This window comes from Lynx canadensis, chromosome E3 (genome assembly GCF_007474595.2).
Source record: "Lynx canadensis isolate LIC74 chromosome E3, mLynCan4.pri.v2, whole genome shotgun sequence".
NCBI classification, from domain to species: Eukaryota; Metazoa; Chordata; class Mammalia; order Carnivora; family Felidae; genus Lynx; species Lynx canadensis.
Window position 1 is genome coordinate 17642473 of NC_044318.1, and position 23780 is coordinate 17666252.

The following is a 23780-nucleotide window of genomic DNA, read 5'->3' on the forward strand; positions in this document are numbered from 1 at the left end:
CCCCTACCCTGCTCACTCTATCGCTCTCTCTTTCAAAACAAACAAACAAACAAAAAACTTAAAGTTTTTATCACAAGAAAAAATTATAACTATATGTAGTGACAGATGTTAACTGGATATTGTGCTCACTTCACAGTGTATACATATATCAAATCATGTTGTACACCTGAAGCTAATATTCTATGTAAATTATATCCCCAAAAATAATTTTTTAAAGAATTGGGCCTTTTGAAAAAGTACCAATATAATTGTAATGGGAAGAATTAGAACTTATTTTGGGCATACTTTATAATTTGGTATTTCTTCCATATATGTATTTTTAATGTTTTTAATGCTTATTTATTTTTGAGAGAGGGAGAGAGAGACAGAGCATGAGAAGGGGAGGGGGAGAGAGAGAGGGAGACACAGAATCCACAGCAGGCTCCAGGCTCTGAGCTGTCAGCACAGAGCCCGACGTGGGGCTAGAACTCAGGAACTGTGACATCATGACCTGAGCTGAAGTTGGATGCTTAACCAACTGAGCCACCCAGGTGCCCCTATTTCTTCCATATATTAATAAGGGAGCAGTGGTGATCACCAGAATCTTTAATGTTTAAACTCACAAAACTTCGTAATCCAGCCTTGCTCTCCACAGAAACAGTGCCCCCTTCCACATTGTCTTGGTATTGATTGTATCAAGATATCAGTGTTTAAATATATCCATGTATATATCATAATGTGTACAAGTGGAACTGGCCCATCAAACAATGGATACTGGCAGAGAAGAAAACCATCACAAGCCTAACAAAACTTGTGGTGGAGGGGAACGAATGTATTAGAGCCAACATGACCATCCCCAGTGTATCCCTCTCTGCTGAACAATTAAGAAAGTTTGTGAAGCAGTTAAAAATTGTATGCTCCTCTTTGATAGGTTGAACTGCTTGTGTGCATATAATTTTTCAAAGCTCAGTAATAATCCTTTATGTCTGTTTTGATGCTTGACAGTTTGAAAGGGCTTTCATCTGTATGCCCTTATTTAATTCTTTTCTTTTCATTTTTTTTGATGTTATTTTTGAGGGAGACAGAGACAGAATGCGAGTGGGTTGGGGCAGAGAGAGAGGGAGGCACAGAATCCAAAGCAGGATCCAGGCTCTGAGCTGTCAGCACAGACCCCAACGCGGGGCTCCAACTCACAAGCTGTGAGCTCATGACCTGAGCCAAAGTCGGGCGCTCAACCGACTGAGCCACCCAGGCATCCCTGTATGCTCTTATTTAATTCTTAGGGCTACCCTTACAGTAGGTTTTATCATTCCCATTTTACAGATGAGGAATCTGGGGGGGTGTCTAACTAAAAAGGGTGGGGGTTACTCCTCTGCAGCTGAAGTAATTTGGAGGCGCTGTCCAAGGCCCACTGGCCCAACGCCCATGGTTATTTCTGCTCTTCTGCACCTCAGCCATCTCACGGCTTAGTTTGAGCTCTGGTATCTACCTCAGGCCATTTGGGGCTGGCAGCCCTTGGGCTCCCTTTCTTCTCAGTAACATATTTGCATCTAAACTCACCTCCTTCTTCTTTGACTTTCCTCTATCAATCCTGAGAAATCTGTTCCCAGAGCCAGGAAAACAGACTTTCACTGTTCGCATAATCTTCTACACCTTTTGTCTACTGCCAAAACAGCTTTCAGAAAACAAAAGGAAAATCAATTCCTTCGTTCTCTCCATTTCTCTAAGTCATCTGTTTCCTGAGGCTCTGAACATCTACACCCTGGGCCTGGGGGCTGTGTGGGTCACTATGCCAAGAAACCTTCCCTCCTTTCGTGTTTTCACCCAAAGGAAAAGGAGGTAGCACCTGCACCCAACAGACAGAGTTCCTGTGAGGATTTTAGAGGCAGCTCAGATAACCAGCCCTCCATGCATGAGGTTCTGAGAGAGGTAGGAGGGCCTAGCCTACTTGGAAACACTGAGCAAAAGCAACATGAATGCAGAAAATAGAGCTGGCAGTGTGAGCAGCCAATCAGAATGGATCATCAAAGGTAAATCCATGAGCTTTCCACTGTGAGTGCTGAAACTATACCCTGAAGGGGTGCCTGGGTGGCTCAGTTGGTTAGGCATTTATCTGACTCTTGATTTTGGCTCAGGTCACGGTCTCACATTTTGTGAGTTCGAACCCCACATCAGGCTCTGCAGTGTGCAGAGCCTGCTTGGGATTCTCTCTCCTCTCTCTCTCTGCCCCTCCCAAGCACGCTGTCTCTCTCTCCCTCAAAATAAATAAACTTAAAAAAAAAATCATCGGTGAAACTATTCCCTGTTGTAGATGCAAGGCCAGGTGTCTAAAATATCCCCCCAGTTTCAGGGTGTCTGGCTGACTCAGTGGAAAGAGCATGATCTCAGGGACCTGAGTTCCAGCCCCATGTTGGCTGTAGGGTTTACTAAAAAACAAATAAAAATTATCCTCCAGTCTCTCTCATCTGAAAAATATCCTCACTTAACTCCCCATTTCCTCTCTCACTAGTGCTCCTACGGCTTTCCTCCTCAAAATCAAAATTTGTGTTCAGTTGTCCACACATATGTTTCTGTTTCTTCTCTTCAACTCATTCAATATGCCTTTAATCAGGGTCAATGACCTTGTCCATAAATCATAAGTCCAATGGATATTTTTTAGTCTTTATCTTGCCAAGCCTCTTAGCAGTGTTCAACATGGTTGGCTACTTCCTGTTTGCAATACTCTTTTTGGCTTATGTGACACCACACCTGTTTTCCACCTATGTCTCTGACCAGTCCTTCTTTGTCTCCTCTCTTCTGTCCCCCATTTTTTTAAAAAAAATTTTTTAACGTTTATTTATTTTTGAGATAGAGAGAGAGACAGAGCATGAATGGGGGAGGGTCAGAGAGAGGGAGACACAGAATCCGAAACAGCCTCCAGGCTCTGAGCTGTCAGCACAGAGCCTGACGCGGGGCTCGAACTCACAAACCGCGAGATCATGACCTGAGCCGAAGTCGGCCGCCCAACCGACTGAGCCACCCAGGTGCCCCCTGTCCCCCATTTTTAAAAAATGTTTTATTATTTATTTTTGAGAGAGAGACAGAGTGTGAGCGGGAGAGGGGCAGAGAGAGAAGGAGACACAGAATCTGAAGCAGGCTCCAGGCTCCGAGCTGTCAGCACAGAGCCCGACGCGGGACTCAAACTCACGGACCACAAGATCATGACCTGAGCCAAACTCCGTGCTTAACTGACTGAGGCGCCCAGGCACCCCTCCTACTGCCCTCTATTTAAGATGATGTTCCTCAGGACTCTGTCTTGGCCCCTCTACTGCCCCTGTGCACTCTTCCTGAGCAAATACGTCTATTCCACTGCCTCCCAAGTCTGTATCATTTGTTTAGAGTGTTCTCTTGACCTCCAGACTTCTATGTCCAACCTCCTCCTCAAGCCCATGTCCCACATCTCACGCTCATTGTGAATCAAGCTGAAAGTATCTTTACACAAATTCCTCTTCATCCTATATTCCCTCCGAGGGAAAGAAGAGGCACCACCAGAGCCACCATCCAGTGGCTCAAGTCCAAAACCTGGTCATCACTTTGACATGTCCTTCTTCTTCATACCTTCTTCAGTGAGTCTGGTCAGACTCACTTCCAAAACATCTCTCTGTCCTACACACTGTCACAACCATGCTGCAAGCCACTCTCCTTTCTCCTAGACAACTGAAGTAGGCTTTGAATGGAACCTCCCGTTCCTGCTGCCAGAAGGAACTTTCTAAACCGAAAATTGGAACATGCCACCCTCCATCTTAAAACCTTTTGATGATTTCTCACTGCCCTCAGGACCAAGTTCAGGGCCTTAGCCTAGCATTCATGACCCTGCTTGCCTAACACTCAGCCTCATCTCTTGCCATTAGTCCCTGCCGCTCTCTGCTCAGCTGCCCTGAATTGCCTTCAAAGCATCTCAAACTCACCAGGCTCTTGATTGCCACCAGGATTTTCCACAATCTGATTCCTCTTCCTGAGCTCCTCTCTCCCAACTTCACATACCTAATCTCTCAATTTCAAGTCCCAGGGAAATGACACATCCTAGGTTGACCCTGAGCCAGGTGAGCATGTTGTGCCCTGCGTAACACTCCGCACAGGTGTAATTAATGAAATTACCACAGCTGGAAAGCTGATGAGAAGCTTATCTGCCTGTGTGCTCTGTAGCCTCAAGACGAACTTGGTTTCTTGCACATAGTAGGCCCTTCATAGTTATTGAATAAACAAGCAAACAAACAAACAAACAAGGGGCCCCTGAACCAAGCGTGAAGGCCAAATAGGGGGTGGATCAATGAAGCTGGAACTTCAAGGTTGATAGCACACGTGGGGCAGGCCCCGTGAAATCTCAACCTTTCCACAGGGCCACCTGACACCTTTTCTACCAACAGAGGTTTGTGGAGTCAGCCGGAGCTCTCCATAGGATACAGAGCGTGCGGGGAAGGGAACCTCCCAACTCAGGTCATAATTAAAATCACCCCCACCTAACCTTTGTCCTTAAGGGGTAAAGCGGCCTGCTCACTCTGGCCACCCCTGGAAGCATTAGAGATGTAGGCAGTCTGTTGGGAACTATTAAAGTTATTTCAGATGCTTTCCCCTTGGACATAAGGAGACGCTTCTGTTTTTGTTTTTCAGATAGCAGGATTGGTGGGTTTGTGTACTGGGCTAGGGAAAGGCAGTGCCTGGGCTGCAGTTTCTTGCTTTTCCCGCTTGCTCTCCATTTCATTTGTAAAAACAGTCATAAAGGAGAAAAGAGGAAGAGGGATTAGGAGATGGTAAACAAATTGAAGGGTTCAAGAAAAAGTGAGACCATGAAGGGGTGTGGCAGCGGTGGGATTCGAACCCACGCCATCGAAATGACTGGAGCCTAAATCCAGCGCCTTAGACCACTCGGCCACGCTACCGCCCGTCGCAAGGCTTTCCGCTGAGACTATATTAGTCTAATGACGTAGTGTCTCACACTCTGTGACCCCGCCCTCTTAGATTTGCGCATGCCCAATAGCAACCTGGATTCTCCTGCGCCTGTGAGGGTATCTTGATCTGTGGCTTCTTTCGGGGCTTTGGAATCACAGTATTTATATGATTGACAGCAATAACTATGGTCAGAATGCCACATTTAAAGGGAAAGAAGAGTTCCTGAGTGTTAAACATAAATATTCAGTCCTCACGTGTGCGCATTCGATTTGCCGTGTGCGTCGTATACTGTCTACGGCCACCAGGGGACGGTGCCGCGCTGCCGCTTCCTCCCTTGCTGGGCTGGGGGGTCCCGCGCGGAACCCTGCTATGCACAGAAGCCGGCCAGGTCCCCATCCTGCGGACTTCCCAGCCCTATTCCACGTCATCTCTGCAATCCCAGGTGGCCCCATGGCCTGGTCCCTGCCATTGCGAGGTAAGAATCACCGGTCTAGGTGAATGTCGTTACAATGTCAATGAATATTGTTACAGATTATTTGTATGTTGGTCTCCCTCAATCATAATTCTTGGCCACATCTTAGAGAGGGAGAAACTGACTCGCAGAGAGACGAAGTAACTTGTCTCAGCTGCCCCAGGCAGAGCCAGTATTCTCCAGCCTCCCAAAACCCCAGTGTTCTTCTATGTAGGTTCTTTCAGTGTTTTTTTGTTTTTAATGCAATAAGTACAGATCAAATACATAATACATAAGTACATAGCAAACTTCCATTTGCCGTCATCCGTAATTAGTTAACGTTTTGTGTATTTGCTTCAAATATTCTTAAATAAAAAATAAACTGAACTAAGCTGTAAGTAAGATTCAAGTCTCCTTTGACATCTGCAAGTTCAATCCCCCTTCCTCCTTGCTCAGGAGTCTCAGATGCTTTTAGTTAGTCCACTTTTTTCGAATTTTACCTACACATAGACTTCTCCATTTCCTTGCATATTTAAGGAAAATAACAAAACTACAGTAAAGCTAGACAGGTGGGTGTGGTAAGCTGAATAATTCCTCCACCCACCAAAGACGTCCACATCCAAATCCCCAGAACCTGTGAGTATGTTACTTTATGGGACAAAAGGGACTTTGTTGGTGTGATTAAATTAAGGATCTTCAGGTAGGGAGACTGTTCTGGATTATCCACATGGGCCCAAGGTAATCACAAGGGTCTTTAGAAGAGAGACGTAGGAATTAGAGCAGGAGACGTGCAGACACAAACAGAGGTCCCAGTGATACAGCCGCAAACCAAGGAATGAACTAGAAGCTGTTAAATGTAAGCACACGGATTCTCTCCTACAGCTTATGAAAAGGAACACAAGTGCCTGACACCTTGGTTTTTGGACTTCTAAGTTCTGGAACCGTAAAACCATTGTGTTGTTTCAATCCACTAAATTTGTGGTAATTTGTTACAACAGTAATAGAAAACCAAAACAGTGTATAAACTGACCCGTGGGCTTGGGAACACAGCCTGAGCCTTGACCCTAGGAAAACTACTCTCTGGACCTCAGTTATTTGTCTGTAGTGATAATGGGGCGATGATGATACCCAGCTCACAGGATTGCTATGGGAATCCCATTCATTCATTTTGCAGGTATTTCTTGAGCTCCTTCAACATGTCGGGCACTGTTCCGTGTACTTGGCTACACTGGAGTGAAGCGGAGGAAGGTTAAACGTGGTGATGTGCGTCGTGCACTCAAACCTCCCTGGCACATAGTGTGGGTGGTGTGGTGGTGGTAACTCCAGCGGCCTGAGCTCCCCACTCCCTCCCAGTACCTCAGTTTGCTCACCACCAGAGTTCTTACATGGGTGCTGACCACTTGGTGGTATTATTCCACATACATCTCCCCACCACTGCCTCGAGCTGGTATTTGGCTTTTTCTGAGGACTATAATGGGCCCGGCTGGAATGTCGACTCCGGGAGGGCAGGTCTTGTTCACCCAAAGCTATTTCCCCAGGACCTAGAACAGTATTGGCAGTAAGACTCTTCCTTATACTGGTGGTTTTGCATCCTTGGTCGAGGCCGCTCCCTCTTGCTATGTGGGCTTTGACAAAGTCAGAGGCAAATGCTTCTGGGCTGGACCTGCCCAGCATGAGAGCTAGCTCGTAGATCTTTTGTCTGAACGTAGCCAGACTGTGGTCTATTCTTCTGGAAGATCACCTGTGGCCACAAGCAGGAAACAGAGACCTCTTCAGGTTATCTACTGCCACCCCCAAACACACACCCATCCCTGTCGTGACTCCCATTTGCTGGGAGCAACCTTTCCCCACCCCAGCTCGCTCTCTCTCTCTCTCTCTCTCTCTGATAACTTAATTCAAGTGAACATTAATCTTGCACCTACTAGACCTGATCAGGCAAAGAGCAGGTCTTCTGGGAGGAGTTTCCAGATACCCTCGGGCCAAGAGGTGCTTCTTCAAAAGAACAAAAATCCAGGGGAAGCAAGGCCATGAGCTCATCTGAGCATTTCTCCCCCGCTGGCCCGTGTGGCCTCCCACAGACTTGCTGACCCGGCTTCCCCGGTGATTTTTGTCTTCAAGGGTGCCGCTTGAGAGAGGTCAGCTTCTGTGCAAAGCCAGCCCCAGCACAGCGAGGGTGGGGAGGCCACAGAACCCAAAGCAGCTAGACTGCTTCATTTTGAGGTTTTGTTTCATTTTGGTTTTTGTTTTGGTTCCGAGTGACGTTTCAAAATAACGTTTGTAAAAGTAATATGTGTTCCTTGTTGAGACTCGAGCAAAGAAAGAAAAGCAAAAATGAAATAAAATCACCTTGAATTTCTCTACCCAGTTAAACTCTGTCAGCGGTTTGCTAATGGAAAGTGCTGAGTCTTGATCTCAGGGTTGAGTTTGAGCCCAAGCCCCACCTAGGGTGTAGAGATTATTTTTTAAATCTTGAAAAAAAAAAATAGGGGGTACCTGGGTGGCTCAGTCAGTTAAGCGTCCAACTTCGGCTCAGGGGATGATCTCCTGTCTCTTTCTGGCTTCTGTGCCGACAGCTTGGAGCCTGGAGCCTGCTTGGGATTCTGGGACTCCCTCGCTCTCTGCCCCTCCCCCACTCACACTCTGTCTCTCCCTCTCTCTCTCAAAAATAAATATTAAAAACATTTTTTAAATAAAAAAAATCCTAAAAAATAAATTGGAAATGTAACGTAATGCATGCAGGTTGTAATTTTTTTTTTCAAATGTTATATCATATGTATAAAGTTGGAGGGAAGTTCTCTTCCTCACCATCGCTGTCCTTTACAACTGAATCCCAACAGCTCAGGCAGGAGCTCTTTACCCTGTAAAGAGTGACCTTCCAGATCTTTTCCTATGCAGATGTGTGTAAATGCCCCACTCTGTTCCTGGGGTTTGCTTTGCACAAGGCAAGGGGAGAAATGCACCACCCAAAAGACCCAAGTGTAGTCATTTTGTGTGAGTCTTCCTATAGCTACACTTGGGCTATGCCATGGTTCTGTGATGCACTTCATGTTTTATGCCCAGGAGGCCGGGGACCTTCTGAGCCACGGAAGTGCGCCAAGAAGGACTTTGAAGCTACTGCTTTAAAGCATCTCACTGTGGTTCCCGAAAGTTGGGAGACAGGATTTTATAGGGCAGAGAAACTACTGTATATGATACTACAGCGGTGGGTACATGTCATTATACATTTGTGCAGATTCATGGAATGTACAACACCCAGAGCGAACCCTAATATTGACAATGGACTTGGGTGATAATGATGTGTCAGTGTAAGTTCACCACTTGTAACAAATGTACCGCTCTGGTGGGGCACATTGATGACAGGGAGGCCGTGCCTGTGTGGGGACAGGGGAGATATGGGAAATCTCGGACCTTCCGCTCAGTTCTGCTGTGAACCTAAAATCGCTCTATAACCGCTGCAGACGCAGGCTCCTACGGACAGGAGATCTGAGCCTTTAACACTGGAGAACATTTCCCTTCTGTGGCATATGGGGCTAGGGTGGTTCTCCATCCTCTCTGAGCCTCTGTGAGGGTTATACCCATCTCCTGGAAGGTGAGAACAGCCATGTATCTGCGACGGGGCTAGTGTGCATAAGAGCTGGGCTACTGCTCCTGGTGACCTTTCTTCTGCTGCCACACCCCAAAGCACCGTGGTGAGATGGAGACTCCATGAGCACTTTGTGTGTGTGTGTGTTGGGGGGGGTTAACACCTCTAATGTGATGTGATTCACATGCCGTACAATATCCCCATTTATTTATTTGCTTATTTTAAAGAGAGAATACCTGAGCAGAGGGAAGGAGAGAGAGAGAGAAAGGGAGAATCTTAAGCAGGCTCCACACTCCACGCAGAGCCCGATGCGGGGCTCAATCCCATCACCCCGGGATCATGACCTGAGCTGAAATCAAGAGTCAAATGCTCAACCCAGTGAGCCACCCAGGCACCTCTATACCCATTTAAAGTGTATAATTCAGGTTTTGTTTTTGTTTCACTATATTCAAAGTTTGCAACCATCACCAGGATTATTAATTTTAGAACATTTTCATAGCCCCCAAAAAGAAACCCCACACCCTTTTGTAGTCACTGCCCATTCTCCCCAAACTCCCCTCCCAGCCCCAGGCAACCAATAATCTACCTTCTGTCACTTTGAATTTCCCCAATCTGGACATTTTATATCAATAAATTTATATAGTAAGTTGCCTTTTGTGACTAGCTCCTTTCGCTTAGCATAATGGTTTTTCCTTAAAGATTTAATTTTTAAGTAATCGCTACACCCAATGTCAGGCTCGAACCCACAACCGCAAGAATAAGAGTCGTTCGTTCCACCGACTGAGCCAGCCGGGCACCTCTTAGCATAATTTTTTTAAGGTTCATCCATGTTGTAGCATGTGTCAGTGCTTCATTCATATTTACTGCCAAATAATATTTCGTTGTATGGATATACCACATTTTAATTACCTGTTCATCAGCTGATGGATAGTCGGGTTTCACATTTTGGCTATTATGACTAATACTGTTCTGAACATTCATGTATCAGTTTTTGTGTAGGCATATGTTTTTATTTCTCTTGGGAATGGAATTGCTGGGTTGTATGGTAACCCAATGTTTAATTTTTTGAAGCAAATGTTTTCAAAGTGGTTAAACCCAAAGGGTTTTCTTTGAGTGGTAAGAGCTCTCTATATATTCTAGCTACGAATCCTTTATGAGGTACAGGATTCGTCAATATTTTCTCCCATTATCCGAAATGTCTTCTCACTGTCTTTTTTTTTTTTTTTTTTTTTTTTTAAGTATTGTTTCGTCACAACCACACAGTATTACATTAGCTTCAGGTGTGTCTTTTCACTTTCTTGATGGTATCTTTTGCATCTTGTGGGTTATTGAGTCCTTTACTCTGGACTCCTCTGGTGGGAAAGGGGGAAGAAACCCAACTCCCTGTCGGTGAGAAGAGGGATTTTTCCAATAGAGGCGGGGATTTTGTCCCTCAGAGCTCGAAGAGGAGATGGCTGCCTGTGTGACAGAAGGAGGGGCAGGCTTTAGGACAGGGGAGCAACGCTTGGAACTGGAGTGGGCCAATGAAGAGTGCCCTGGGAAGGGTTTATTCTTCCTCTTGGATACTGTAACATTGCTAGTATGGTTTAATGTTTTCCGTCCTATATTTAATTCTTGTTACCCCAAACTTTTCAGTAAAGTCTGAACAACTTTGTGCGATGGTTATAGGAGGTGATCAAGGACTGAGTAAACACCAAGAATGGTTCTGACCCACATCTCCTTGCTGAGGCCACCCAGGCACTGTCTTCCTAAAGCTACTGGAAGCGATGCCTACTTTTCCTTCAGAGCCCGGCTCAAATGCCATTTCTTCAGAGAAGCCTTTCTGAGCAGGTTTGCCTTATAATCTCTCCTTGTTGCCCATACCTCTCGTTCCTGGCACACCTGGAGGTTTATAATGGTATGATGGAATAATGACTATGAGAAAAATTGCTGTTCTCCCATTTCTTGCCCCATTAGTTCTCCGAAGGCAGGCCTTTCCCCCAACTCCTAGCACAATACTTGGCCCACAATAGGGGCTTAATAAAATTTTGCCATGAGAATGAATGTCCAGAAACCCTAGGCTTAAATCCTATTAGCTTAACAACTCTCTGGAAAAGAGATTCTCGTTTTTATGCTTGCTAGAAAAGATGCAGATAAGTATCTCATTGGCCTGGCTTGGGTCACATGCTCATCCCAGAACCAATCAGTGTGGCTAAAAGGATGGAATGTGCTGATTGGCCAGGTCTTCTCGTGTGTTCACACTTGGCCCCACGTCAGTGGGAAGGGCCATCCTCACAAACTGAGAATAGGGTGAGCTGGTTTCCTGAGGACAAATCAAGATCCTCCTGCAAAGAAGGGGACTTCTGGGCAGACAAAACTTACAGAGGCTCAGAGGAGTTAAATAACTTGCCCAACACCACTCAGAGCTTTACGTAGTTAAGTAATGCAGTCTTGGTGGGTTTTTTGTTTTTTTTTTGTCTGGTTTTGGACTTGGACAGAGTAGCTCAGACTCTGTTTCTGCCCAACGTTCCCACCGTCAGAATTTCAGGTGCAATTTTGTCTTGCCAAAAGCCAGTTTTCCCAAAACATCAAACCAAGATGTCTACTGGCTCTGGTATTTTCCAAAACTTGTAGTACAGAGGCCAGAGGCTACAACACTCAGTGATAGGTTTCAAGACCATTTCATTTTATTCATCCCCCCCCCCACAATACCTTATGAGATGCTGCCATATGTCATCCCCCTTCCTCAAGCCACATAAACTTGAACCTGCTCCCTACAGAGGCCATGGCACCTGGTAAGCTGAAGGCCTTTGCTCTCTCAGGGGAATCTGAATTTTCAGGGACCTCAAAAACTGAAGAGTCAAGGCTTAGGGACAGGACACTTGAGGGGCCAGTGTATACTCATGCCTGGGTCAAATCCTGGGTCTGCCATTGACTGTGTAACCTTGGGAAAGTCCTTTAACCTGTCTCAGTCTGTGTATGAAGTGGGGACAATAAGAGCATTGGGATGGTAATCAAAGAGCTAATCCTGTAAAGCAGTTACTTACCACAGTCACTTGCACAAAGTGAGTGTCCTGTAAAAATATCAGTGCCTACTACATCCCCCCATATACCAAAGCAAGCGTTACAAATGACAGGTGGCTCTTGACTACGAAAACATGTTCACAAGCTAGTGTCACCCAGGGAAAGGAGCAAGAGAAAGGAGTCACTCTTCCTTAGAAAAATGTGAATATACCTACATGTATACCCAGATATCATTGTCTGTCTCTGGTCTGCCTGCACCTGTGGTCTCTGTGTTTGCTGGGCCTCACCTGAGCAAAGACTCAGCATGCCCTCCAGCTCCTGTAATATAGATGCCCTTTGCCAAGAGGAGCCACCTTAGAAATCTCTTGGGCAGGGGTGCCTGGCTGACTCAGCTGGAGGAGTGCACCACTCTTGATCTTGGGGTGGTGAGTTTGAGCCCCATGTTGGGTGTTAGAGATTACTTAAATAAGTAAAACTTAAAAAAAAAAATCTATGTAAGCCTCAGTTTTATGATCTGTGAAATAGAGCTAATGCAACCTACTCACAGGGTTGGTGTGAAACTGGAATGAGATAAATCACTCAATAAATATCACTTATTATTTTTATATCTGAAATTATATCTGAAATAAGAGCTGTGAAATTTCTAAAAGTTTATTAGAAAAGTATCTGGAAGGATATAGTATCAGCATGTTCACAGTAGTTATCACACGTTTTGTATCCTTTCTTCTTTATACCTTTCTATATTTATCCATTCATTCCACAGGTGTTTATTAAACATTTACTATATGCCGAGCCCTGAGAGTTAGGAATACGGCAATTTACTGGAATGGTAAGGAACGTCTACAGAGGATACTAATCAAATAATCACACAAATAGCTGCAATTGTCGTAAGTGCCTACGTTTTAACAAAGAAGAAATCAGGGAAAAAAACAATTTCGGATAAAAATATTTTAAGGTTACACATGGAGACTCAAACAATGAGATGGATTTCTAGTGATTTTGGAAAGGACTTCTCGAATTACCCACCGGGAGGGCGCCCCTTTCGCGGGTGGGTGCTAGGACCGCCCCCCACATTAGGTCCGGACGCCGTGTAGTCAGCAGGCGGGAAGGCTGGCATTCAGCGTGGGTTGTGCACTGGGGCCTGGAGACTTGCGTGGCGGCTGCAGGAGCGGTGACGGCCACCGGGGGGCGGGCACGTAAGTGCTGCGCGGTGCGCCCGCCGGGCCAGAGCCCCGCCCCTGCCCGCCGGCTGGTGCCCCAGCCCCGCTCCTGCCGGGATCCGACGTCCGTTTCCCTGCGCTGCAGCTGCCCCAGCTCCGCTGACTGTCGCCGGCGCTCCCGCCCCCGACACGCGTCCTCAGCGCCCCGGGATCGTTCCAGCGGCCCATCGCGCCCTGGGATCGTGCCGGCGGCCGCCGCGCCCCGAGATCTATCCAACCGCCCTGCGCAGCCCTCTCTGCCTCCCAGGAGCGCCTGCCGGTGCGCCCTGCTCGCCGCTCCCCGGGACTTTCGGGGGGCCCGCCCGCCCTGCACCCTGGAGCACCGGGCCGCGAGCCTCTGCCAACTCCTCTGGTTCTTCGCGGCCGTGGGCAGCGGCTGCGGTGCCTGTCCGCCCGAAGGAGGTAAGTGCGGGCCGCGTGTAGCCAGGCGGATGGGGGGCCGGGATCCGGCGCTGCAGGCCTGGCGCGCCCCGGTGCACCGGCTCCCGGAGCGCGCTGGGTCCGAGCCTGGAAGTGGGGCGGAGGCGGCGCAGAGTGTGTGAAGCGCTTCTTCTGTGGGTTCAACTCTTTGGGACTCTGTGTTTGCTTCTGTAAAAGCGGGGAGTCATGCAGATTAACGGCAGTGTCTGTTGGGAAAACACTTGGGAAAACACTTGGCACGCCGTCGGCAGGGAGAGGCAGTTTGGGGGCCTCCGCCCCGGGCTCCTCAGAGCCCGTAGAGGGTGGGGGCAGTGCTGCCTTCCTGTCTCCTGCGGGGGGCCCCGAGCCGCATGCCCTACCCTGGCCCCTGAACAAGAGGCCTGAATTCCTGGAACCCCGAGGACAGCGTAGACGCGCCCTTGCTGTATTGTTGACTGCGGGAGGGAGTTTGGGTGTTGGCAGGCTCCGCCGACATGTGCGCCGAGGGCTGGGCATTGATAGGCGAGTGGCGGCGCGGGGGTGGAGGCCTCTTGGGTAAGTCCCGGCCTAGATCGGCCAGCACCCGGGCGGAGGACTGAGGGGAGCCAGCTCGGCTGAGCCCCTAGAGTGACAGATGGACCGCATGGGAAGGGGCCGCTACATGTGCTGTGGGGACACTCTGGGAGCCTGACTTCTGGGCCCTTGGCCCGGGACGCTGCTTGCCTGGGGCCACAGTTTCAGCCAGGAAGTGGAGTGACATAGTCCAGCCCTATGATTTTATAGAGGAGGAAACCGAAGCCCAGGGTTGTCTAACAGCCAACTAATGCGCAAAAGGGACTAAGCGCGGACCCTTAGAGCAAGCAGGTGGGAGCCAGTTGTGCCCGCTGTGTGGAGGTGCGTGGAGGGGGAGAGGTTACTGGGAGGCTTCCTGGAGGAGGTGATGTTTGAGCTGATTTGGAAAGGATGCCTGTGGAAGAAGGTAGGGTTTAGAGATAGCGTATGCACACATTCACTCCTTTGTTCATGTATTAACTCAACAAATACGATAAAGCTTCTAGACGATGTGGATTCAGGTGTGACACAGTTGGGATGGCCATCCTCCCTCCTTTGAGTTCCCTTCTCAAAGAGGGGTTTGCAGGGGTCAGAGGAGGCAGAAAGTCAGAGCCTAACGGTCACTTAAAATGGTTTCAGATTGTGTAGGATCGATTGTGTACATTCTGTGGTGTACACTTTCTCTCTTTTGTGCTTTCGGTGACGGCACACTGCTTTTTGGCTGATTGAGGATGTAGCCCTGAGTTTATTTTAAACCGTTTTTAATGTATAATATGGCAGAGATGGCGATTAGTCCCCTCTTCCAGGGGTATCACCTGGCTGAATTTCCCAGGCTCCCTTACAGTTTGGTGGGCTGTGTGACTGCATTTTGGCTGATGGGATGTGAGCAGAAATGGTGAGTGCCCCTCTTGAGCTTGAAGCCCAAAAACCTCCCGCCCCCTCTGTCCATATATACCAATGGAGTTCGAGGGCTCTGAGGGCCTAGGAGAGGGCAGAGCTACCAGACCGGAGGAGTCTGGGCCCCTGAATGACTGTGGAGCAGAGCCCCACCCCCCTTTCTGCCTCCCTTGGGGGTCCATGTCTGCTGAAGGGAATGGGGCTCCAGTAAGCTCTTTGGAAGGTCTGGGGCTGTGCGTGGGGTTTGTTGGCTGTGGCCTTTGCATCCGGGCGATCTGGCTGGGCTGTTTCCCTGGGGAAGGGCGTCTTTAAGGCCTTTTTTCTCACACTGGTCAGATTCCCCAAAGAAGTCTTGTCCAGTCTTTGGCAGGATTGACAGCCAGTTGCCGGGACACGGAGAACATTGTGGGAGAAAATGGAAGGTCAACGGCAGAAACTTGGATTTGTTCAAGCTCCTTCTCTAGGAATCACTCTTTCTGACCCAGTTCTTAAAGCTGAAGCAGAAAAAAAATCGATGGTTGGGACTATATCTAAAGTAATGGCGGCTGGCTGGACTGATTAAAAAATAAAAGTTTTGTGTTGGAGAGATCAGTTCTGCTGACCAAGAGGCTGCAGACTGTTGCCTTAGTAAACTGAGAATATTCTAGAAGAAGGTGATTATGGTGGCCACCACAGGATGAAAGCGTTTTTTGTTTTGTTTTTGAGAGAGAGAGAGAGGAGAGCATGTGAGTGGGGGAGAGCGACAGTGGGGGGGGGGGGGAGAGACAGAGAGAGAGAGAGAGAGAGAGAGAGAGAGAGAGAGAGAGAGAGAATCTTAAGCAGGCTCCATGTTCAGCATGGAGCCCGATGTGGGGCTTGATCCCATGACGCTGGGATCATGACCTGAGCCAGAATCAAGAGTCAGAAGCTCAACCAACTGAGCCACCCAGGTGCCCCTAAAGTGCCTTGGGTATTTGAATGTTGCTGGATTGAACCCTTGTAGACAAGACTGATGGGCACAAGCAGAAGGCTCTGAACAAAGGAAACAGCGAGTTACTAACATGCTGATGATAAAATAGGAGATGACGGTCTCTGGGTCCCCAAAACCCTAGGGCTGGGAACACCCAGAGAAGCATTTCAAATGGCTAGAAAGTCAGAGGGGTGGACAAGTGTTCAGATCTTCAGCTGTGACACTTTCTCGCCCTAGCAAGGACTCCACAGGTGGAGTCAGCTGCGGAGAATTTCTCTAAGCCATGGTTCTGGAACTTAACTGCACTTTATCAGAACCACCTGGTGAGCTTGTTTAAACACAGATTGCTGGGCCCACCTCCAGAGTTGACTTCAGTGGGACTGGAGTGAGGCCCGAGAATTGGAAAATACCATGTTCTGCTGCTGCTGTTACTGGTGGTCCCATGACCACACTTTGAGAAGGACTGATTTAGCAAGTGATGGCGAGTAAAAGCCCTGGATTCAGCCCACACTGTCTTCACACCCAACTACCCCACTTTCTAGCCATGTGATTTTGGGGAAGTCACTTAACCTCTCTGTTCCTCAGTTTCCTTGTCTGTAGGATGAAGCTAATAGTGCCTACCTCCTGGGCTTCAGGGGAGGCTCCCTGGAGGAGGCGGCATCTAAACTGAGACCTGAAGGATGAGCAGAACAGTTGGCCAGGGATTGGGTAGGGAGGGCAGGCCTGGCTGTGTGCCAGGCAGAGGGCACAGGGAATGGGGAACCTGTGTCCTCCAGGGAACTGAGAGGAACTATGGTGTAAGTGCTTTGTAAGTGACACCGAAATGCTGCAAATCTGTTCTGTGCTACGTGTCTCAGGGCAGGATTGCAGTTGAGGGAGAGTTGACCAGGTTGTGGAAAATGGGCTGCCTGGAAGCAGCGCCAGTTACTCCTGCCCACATTCCATTGGCCTGAATGCAGTCACATGGCCCCACCTAGATGCACAGGATGCTGGGAAATGTAGTCCGTGGTGGGGCAGGGGGCACAAATCTGTGGTGGAGAGCTAGCTGTCTGTGCCACAGCAGCTTTTTATGACCCTTGGCCACCTCTCTTACCTCTCCTTCTCTGCTTACTCTGCTCCGCTTTGTAGGATGAGTGAATTTTACAGATGAGGAAGCTGAGGTTCAGAGAGGTTAAGTAATTTGCCTAATGTCACTCAGCTAGTAGTGGCAGAGACAGGACTTGAACCCAGGTCTCTTTGTCCTCGAAGCCTGTTGGTCCAGATCATAGTCCTGGGTGCTTTTTAAGGGCTTCCCTATGATCCAGGTTTTCCTAATCAGGATCTCAGCCATGTGTCAAGCTAACTAAGCCCCAGATGCCTTGTAATTATAATGGCATAGTCCCTCCACTCCATGCCTGCACTGCCCATGATGTCCATAGAACTTGCCATCTTTTCTCTAATTACTCATTCACGCAACATGCATTTACATAGAATCTGCTGTGTGCCAGGCATTGTGCTCTTGGCTCGGAGCTGGCGAGGAATAAGACACAGCCCCTTTTGTTCCAAACGTTCACATGGTTTGGCCACCGAGAGGCTATGTAAACACAGAGTTCCCCTGAGAAGTGAGACACGCTGGATCCCTGGTCTGACCCACCAGGAGTACAGAGTGTCCCGGGTACATGAGAAGGGTGCCCAGCAAATGATTAAAAATTAAATTCAAGCTCTCTTGTGCATTTTGTAAACCGAAGCTATAATGACAATATTATGTGCTTTGTATTCTAAATTGTGTTTTTCTGATTTTTAAAACAATAAAATTGCCTTTGCTCCATGACAGTTTTATATGCACAAAGCACAGTGTATGTGCCGCAGTGATCTTTTTATGAGCCTCAGCGGAGCAAACGTTGACTTCTCTCCTTGGGTTCAGCTGCGGGGTGCTGTTCTCATCAGTGAGTAAGTTTATTTCTTCAGTTCAAAAGAAACACCAGGACAGGTATGCATGGAGATCTGCTTTTAAAGAGGAGAGGAGGGGGAGTGGGTCAGGGGAAGCTCCTTGAGCTTCCCCCAGAATCTTTCTAAAGTGGGGTTTCTCGGAACTATTAACATCCTGAGCTGAATACTTCTGGGTTGTGGGGCCTGTGCTGTGCACTGTAGAGTGTCTAGCAGCATCCCTGGTGCACTCGGTACACTATTCACTAGATACCAGGTGTACTCGGAGAGTTGTGACAACCAAAAACGTCTCCAGACGTTGCCAAAATGTTTCCTGAAGGGGCAAAAGTGCCCCAGTGTTTAGGGCCACTGTTCTAGGCTACATTTGTTTTCCATTGCTCCTATAGCAAATCACCACACGCTTAACACAAATTTCTTATGGTTCTGGAGGTCAGAAGTTCAAAAGTCAAGGGGCACCTGGGTGGCTCACTCAGTCGGTTGAGTGTCTGACTTTGGTTCAGGGCGTGATCTCACGGTTTGTGAGTTTGAGCCCCGCGTTGGGCTCGCTGCTGTCAGCACAGAGCCTGCTTCAGATCCTCTGCTTCCCCCTCTGCCCCTCCCATACTCACGCTCTCTCTCTCAAAAATAAAAATAAAACATTACAAAAAAGTTCAAGGGGCACCTGGGTGGCTCAGTTGGTTAAGCGGCCGACTTCAGTTCAGGTCATGATCTCACGGTTCATGAGTTCAAGCCGTGCTTCGGGCTCTGTGCTGACAGCTCGGAGCCTGGAGCCTGCTTTGGATTCTGTGTCTCCTTCTTTCTCTGCCCCTCCCCTGCTTGCTCTCTGTCTGTCTGTCTGTCTGTCTCTCTCTCTCTCAACAATAATAAACATAAAAAAAGTTTTTTTTCATGTTCAAAAGTCGAGGGCTCAGTTCCTTCTGGAGACTCTAGGAGAAATCTATTTCCCTGCCTTTTCCAGCTTCTAGGGACCGACTGCATTTCTTGGCTTGTGGCCCCATTCTCCATGTTCAAAGCCAGCTGCATGGCATCTTCAAATCTTTCTCTAGGACCCCTGCTTCCATTATCATGTCTCTTTAGCTCTGACCCTCCTGCCTCCATTTTATAAGGACCTTTGTGATTATATACGGTACGTTGGATTTTCCAGGAGAATCTCTCCATCTCAAGATCACATTCCCAGGGTGACTTTTACCATGTAAGGGAGCATAGTCACAGATACTGGAGATTAGGATGTGGACATCTTTTGGAGGGCCAGTTTCTGCCCACCACATAGAATTTTCAGCCTCTGGGTATAATGGAAATGCTTCTGGAGAGCCTGGCAGGAGCGAAGTGACTTAGGGAGTGGGGCTTGGGGGGTGGTCACAATAACAGCCAATACTTTTGAGCTCCAGTTCTCTGTCAGGCATCACATGCCGGATCTCACTGATTCCTCAAACATCTCCAGGGATCCGTACTGTTGGTCCTCTGTTTCACAGATGAGGACACCACCTAGGGGAGACTTTCTAGAAGGAGTAAAAATTTGAGCTGGATTTTGAAGGGAACCAAGGGGTTTGGCAGCAGGTAGGAGAGGCGTTTCAGAAAGAGGGCCCGTGGGGTGCCAGGGGCAGGGAGGTGGGAGCTTGGTGTGAATGGTTCTTCAGGGCAGGGCAGGTGGGTGTAGACATCTGCAAATCAGTCCTTTTATCCTGAGATTCTCATATAAACTCTCTCATTTTTCCACAATAGTTTAAATATTTTTTCATGAGCACCTACCACATGCTGGGGTTATAGACATTAATAAGACACCGACATGAGCTCGTCACCTCTGTTACTATCCCCACCCTCAGTAAATAAATAAAACCCAGCCCAGAAAGGTATTTGATTAGCACCATTGAGTCCTGCCAGGGCCAGGTGCTGTGGGGGACACAGACTCCAGGAAGGCTCAGCTTTCCCTTAGGACAGCACTTTGGCTCCTAATGGGGAAGCTGGGATTCAAACCAGGCCCTGCAGCTGCAGAGCACAGCTTCTTAGCCCCTATTTTGGCTTTGATTTTTATTAAATTTTTCCACCAGATTTATCGAGATATAATTGACAAATAAAAATTGTATGTATTTAACGTGTCCAACATGACAGCTTGGTATACATATGCGTTGTGAAATGATTACCACAGTGAACCTAATTAACATATTTATCGACTCACATAGTTACCTAAGTTTTTTATGTTTGTGTGAGAATAATTAAGATCTTTTCTCCGGGCACCTGGCTGGCTCAGTCTGAAGAGCATGGGACCCTTGATCTCCAGGTCTTGAGTTCAAGCCCCACTTTGGGTGTAGAGATACTTACATAAACTTTAGAAAAATCTATTCTCTCAGTGAATTTCCAGTATACAGTAGAGTATTACTAACTATAGTCGCCGAGCTGTACATTACATTCCCAGGACTTACTCATCTTGCACAACTGAAACTTTGTACCCTTTGACCAACATCTTCCTATTTCCTCCACCTCCCAGCCCTGGACAACTACCATCTGACTTTCTGTTTTTATGACTTTGGTGTCTTTGGGGGTGTTTTTGTTTTGTTTTCTTTTCTTTTTCGTGAGATCACAAAATGTTTGTCTTCCTATGTCTGGCATATTTCACTGAACATAATGTCCTCCAGGTTCATTCATGTTTTTGCAAATGGCAGGATTGCTTTCCTTTTTTTAAGACTGTGTAACATTCCATTGTATATGTACGCCAGATTTTCTTTATCCATTCATCCATCTCTTAGGTGGTTTCCATACGTTGACTATTGTAAATAATGCTGCAGTGAACACGAGAGTGCAGATGTGTCTTCAAGATAGTTTTTCCTTTCTGGTTTGAAGGAAACTGAGGACTCCTGCTACAGCCCAAGATACCCTTGGAACAAGCCAGAGGTGCAGCCCAGGGCATCCTGCCCCTGCTCACCCCTCCTCCCCAAGGTACCCCATCGCAAGCAGGCTGTCACTTCTTTGCCCAGCAGTTCCCATCATTGCCAGATAAGAGTCCATGTCTAGTACATAGCATCGCACCTGGGACACCGGAAGCTGTCTACGTGTGTTACTTATCTGTCTCATTTCAGTAAAAATTACGCATCTTCCATAGGAACGAAAGTATCTTCCTCTTTCTTATCACTCATTTGCAGCACAAAAGCCACATCTTTGCTTATCTCCCTTGGTGAGATGAACTCATGCTAACCTGTAAGAAACCCATAGCTCCTTGTGCTTGGTGGAATAAGACAGCATTCTTGGCATGAGATCTAAAGGAACCAGGAGAGGACCTGCCGGTCTGGGGGTGGTGGAGTGTGGAAGGGAAGTGGGAAGTTCACGGGAAGCTCAAGTCTCATTTATCACACCAGGAAATCAATATATAAGGACCCAAATAGGCAAAGAAATAGCAGAGAAACCATGTTATTTAAGGATGTGCCAGTATCTACCTGAAGTAACATCTAAAATAATTGGAAGTGGTTGCCTCTGGAGGTGGGAAGCAGGGCTGCCCTGTCCTCTTGCAAAGGTTGTAAACTAAAGTTGAGCAGTACCCCACCTGTATGGTCATACGCCATGGACTCAATAGGAAAATGCCGTTATTTTTAACCATGGGCTTTACTGAAACTTTTTTAATTATAAGAAATAATACACAGTGGCTCTAAGTGCTGGCTGGGTTTTGGACTCTTCATAATGCAGGTGAGAAAAACCTGTGTATAATCAGCTAAGTCATCCCCAGACCCCCTAAAAAGGGGCGGTGTCAGGCATGTTTGGATTCATGGTCTCAAATGATATCACCACTATTTGTTTTTCTCTAAATCTCTTGTTCTGCTTTCTGCCAATCGTCACCTTTGTTCTCTGGTGGCCTCAGCCCCTGTCTCTGATTCACATCCTACACAAACGGATGGCCTTCTCTAGTCTCTCAGACTAAAACCCCTGGCTTACCTGGGATTGGGCCAGATTGGTTAGCTTGAGTCACATGCTCACCTGTGAGCCAATCACTGTGGCCAGGTGCCTGAATGCTGTGATTGGCTTAGACCTGGGTCATGTGACACACCCTGTTCCCTGATGGTGCATCTCCAATCACAGAACACGGGAGCGGGGGGGGGGGGGGGGGGGGGGGGAGGGGGAGGTCCTGGGACAGAAACAGGTGTGTGACTCAAGGTGGCCCCCAAGTCACCCTGTTCACCGCAGTGCAATTGACGACCCGGTGGGTTCTGCCGTGCTGGGCATGTGGTAGTGTGTGTGCGCTGGCCACATCACGTGAACAATATCGGCTCTGGGATGCTGACTCCTGGGAGTGGCCAGCAGTTCACTTCTACAGGTAGCGAGGCAGCCCTGGGCGGGGGGCGGGAAGGGAGCCCCAAGGAAGACCAGAGGTCACTGTGGCCTGGCCCACAGGCCTTGACCTGGGCATTGCAAACATTGTTTTCTGTCCCAGCCACTGCCAGAGGAACCTTTTATAGAGAGACTCAGTAAGAGCAGTTGGTTCTCTGGCCAGAGTCTAAAATAGCCTGTTCCCCAGGACCCCTGAAGAAGCTTGGCTTGGCTGCTAACCAGGTATCCAGGTTACCAGCGTGGCTGGGACCCAAGGTTCAGCCCCCTTTATTTAGGATAATAAAAATGATGATGATGATGATAATAGTTCTGTATCTTAGTGCTTGCTCTGTGCGAGTGCTGTGAGGTTAACGGTGAGAATACTGCCTCCCGCATTATCGCAAGGAAGCTAAGGCTTGAGAGGTAATGTTACACAGCTAGTAAGAGGCAGAGTGGGGGCTTGAAGTTGGGTCTGACTCAGAATTCCACCCAACTACCTCTCTATACAAATATTTTCCCAGGGTGTGTCAGGGACTCGGAGGGGAAGATGTGGGTTCCAGAGCAAGGGCAAAGGAAACCTTCTAGAGAATCCTGATGTCTTAGCTGGGGTGCTGCTGTTGGTCTCAGCCTCTTTGCCAACAGGAGCAGGCCCCTGTGGGCCAAGGGAAGTCCAAGTCGGATGGAGATTCCTGGGAGGCCGGGGCTCTGGCTGGTGTTGGAACAGGCATCGTGGGGCTGAGTTATGGGCCATTGAGGGCTCCTTGCCTGCCTAGGGGAATCCGGCAGCCTCCAGGGCCCAGTCTTCCTGGGCGAATGTGGGAGTAGTTGCCAAGTCTGGACTCTGGACTAAGGCCTTGGTTTTCCCAGGCTGATCCTATCCAGGCCTTGACTTGTCGTAAGAGATGTGATGTGACTTTTTGGGGGAGAGATGGGGTTACTGGACTAGATAGAATTAGCAAGTAGTGTGGGGGTGGATTATAGTAGATATTATAAGTTGAGATAGTTAAGTCTGAAGATTGTGAGTCCAGGGCTGTTATACTGGCCCATGATGGAAGATAATGCTGCCCCAGGCTCCCTCTGTCTCATGGCTCTGCCATCCACAGCATATGGTTTCTTCTTCTTGGTTAAATATAGCTGCTTGAGTTCCAGCCATCACACCTCCATTCCAGCCAGCAGGAAGGAGGAAGAGTCCAGAAGGGCACACTCCCTCCCTTTAAAAACTCTTCCCTAAAGTTGAAAACAGCCCTTCTGTTTATATCTGCTTGGCCAGAACTTGGACACATGGTCACACCTAACTGCAAAGGAATCTGGGAAGGAATCTGGGAAGGAAACTGCAAAGGAATCATGGTCACACCTAACTGCAAAGGACCTTATTTTGAGTGGCCATGTGTTTAGCCAAAAAACCAGTGGTTGTTATTAAGAAGGAGAGAACAGCTGTTGGGGGACAGTTCGCAGGCACTGTCACAGCTGCCTTAAGAGCAAATTTATGACAACGGAAAAACCATAAAACATCCTCGCTCAGTTCTGGAATACGCATCACGTGCCTTCTGAGTGCAAGGCACTGTGCCAGGCAGGGTCGCAGCTGCTTGTCTGCAGCTC

At 48.0% G+C, this 23780-nt stretch overlaps 1 protein-coding gene and 1 non-coding gene across 3 annotated transcripts in view; one reads left to right on the forward strand and one right to left on the reverse strand.

The window, feature by feature from the left end:
• Positions 1–4816: 4816 nt before the first annotated feature.
• TRNAL-UAG lies at positions 4817–4898 on the reverse strand. The gene has a single exon. It is a non-coding gene; the product is annotated as a tRNA-Leu (tRNA).
• An 8353-nt stretch (positions 4899–13251) lies between these two features.
• Positions 13252–23780, forward strand: part of EEF2K (eukaryotic elongation factor 2 kinase) — a 54663-nt gene continuing 44134 nt past the window's right edge. The window contains exon 1 of one of the 2 annotated variants that reach the window (XM_030301034.1): positions 13252–13567. The gene's annotated coding sequence lies outside the window, so the exon portion shown is untranslated. Of the gene's footprint in view, positions 13568–17818; positions 17892–23780 lie in introns of those variants that run through there. The other variant, XM_030301035.2, reaches the window with a different exon arrangement.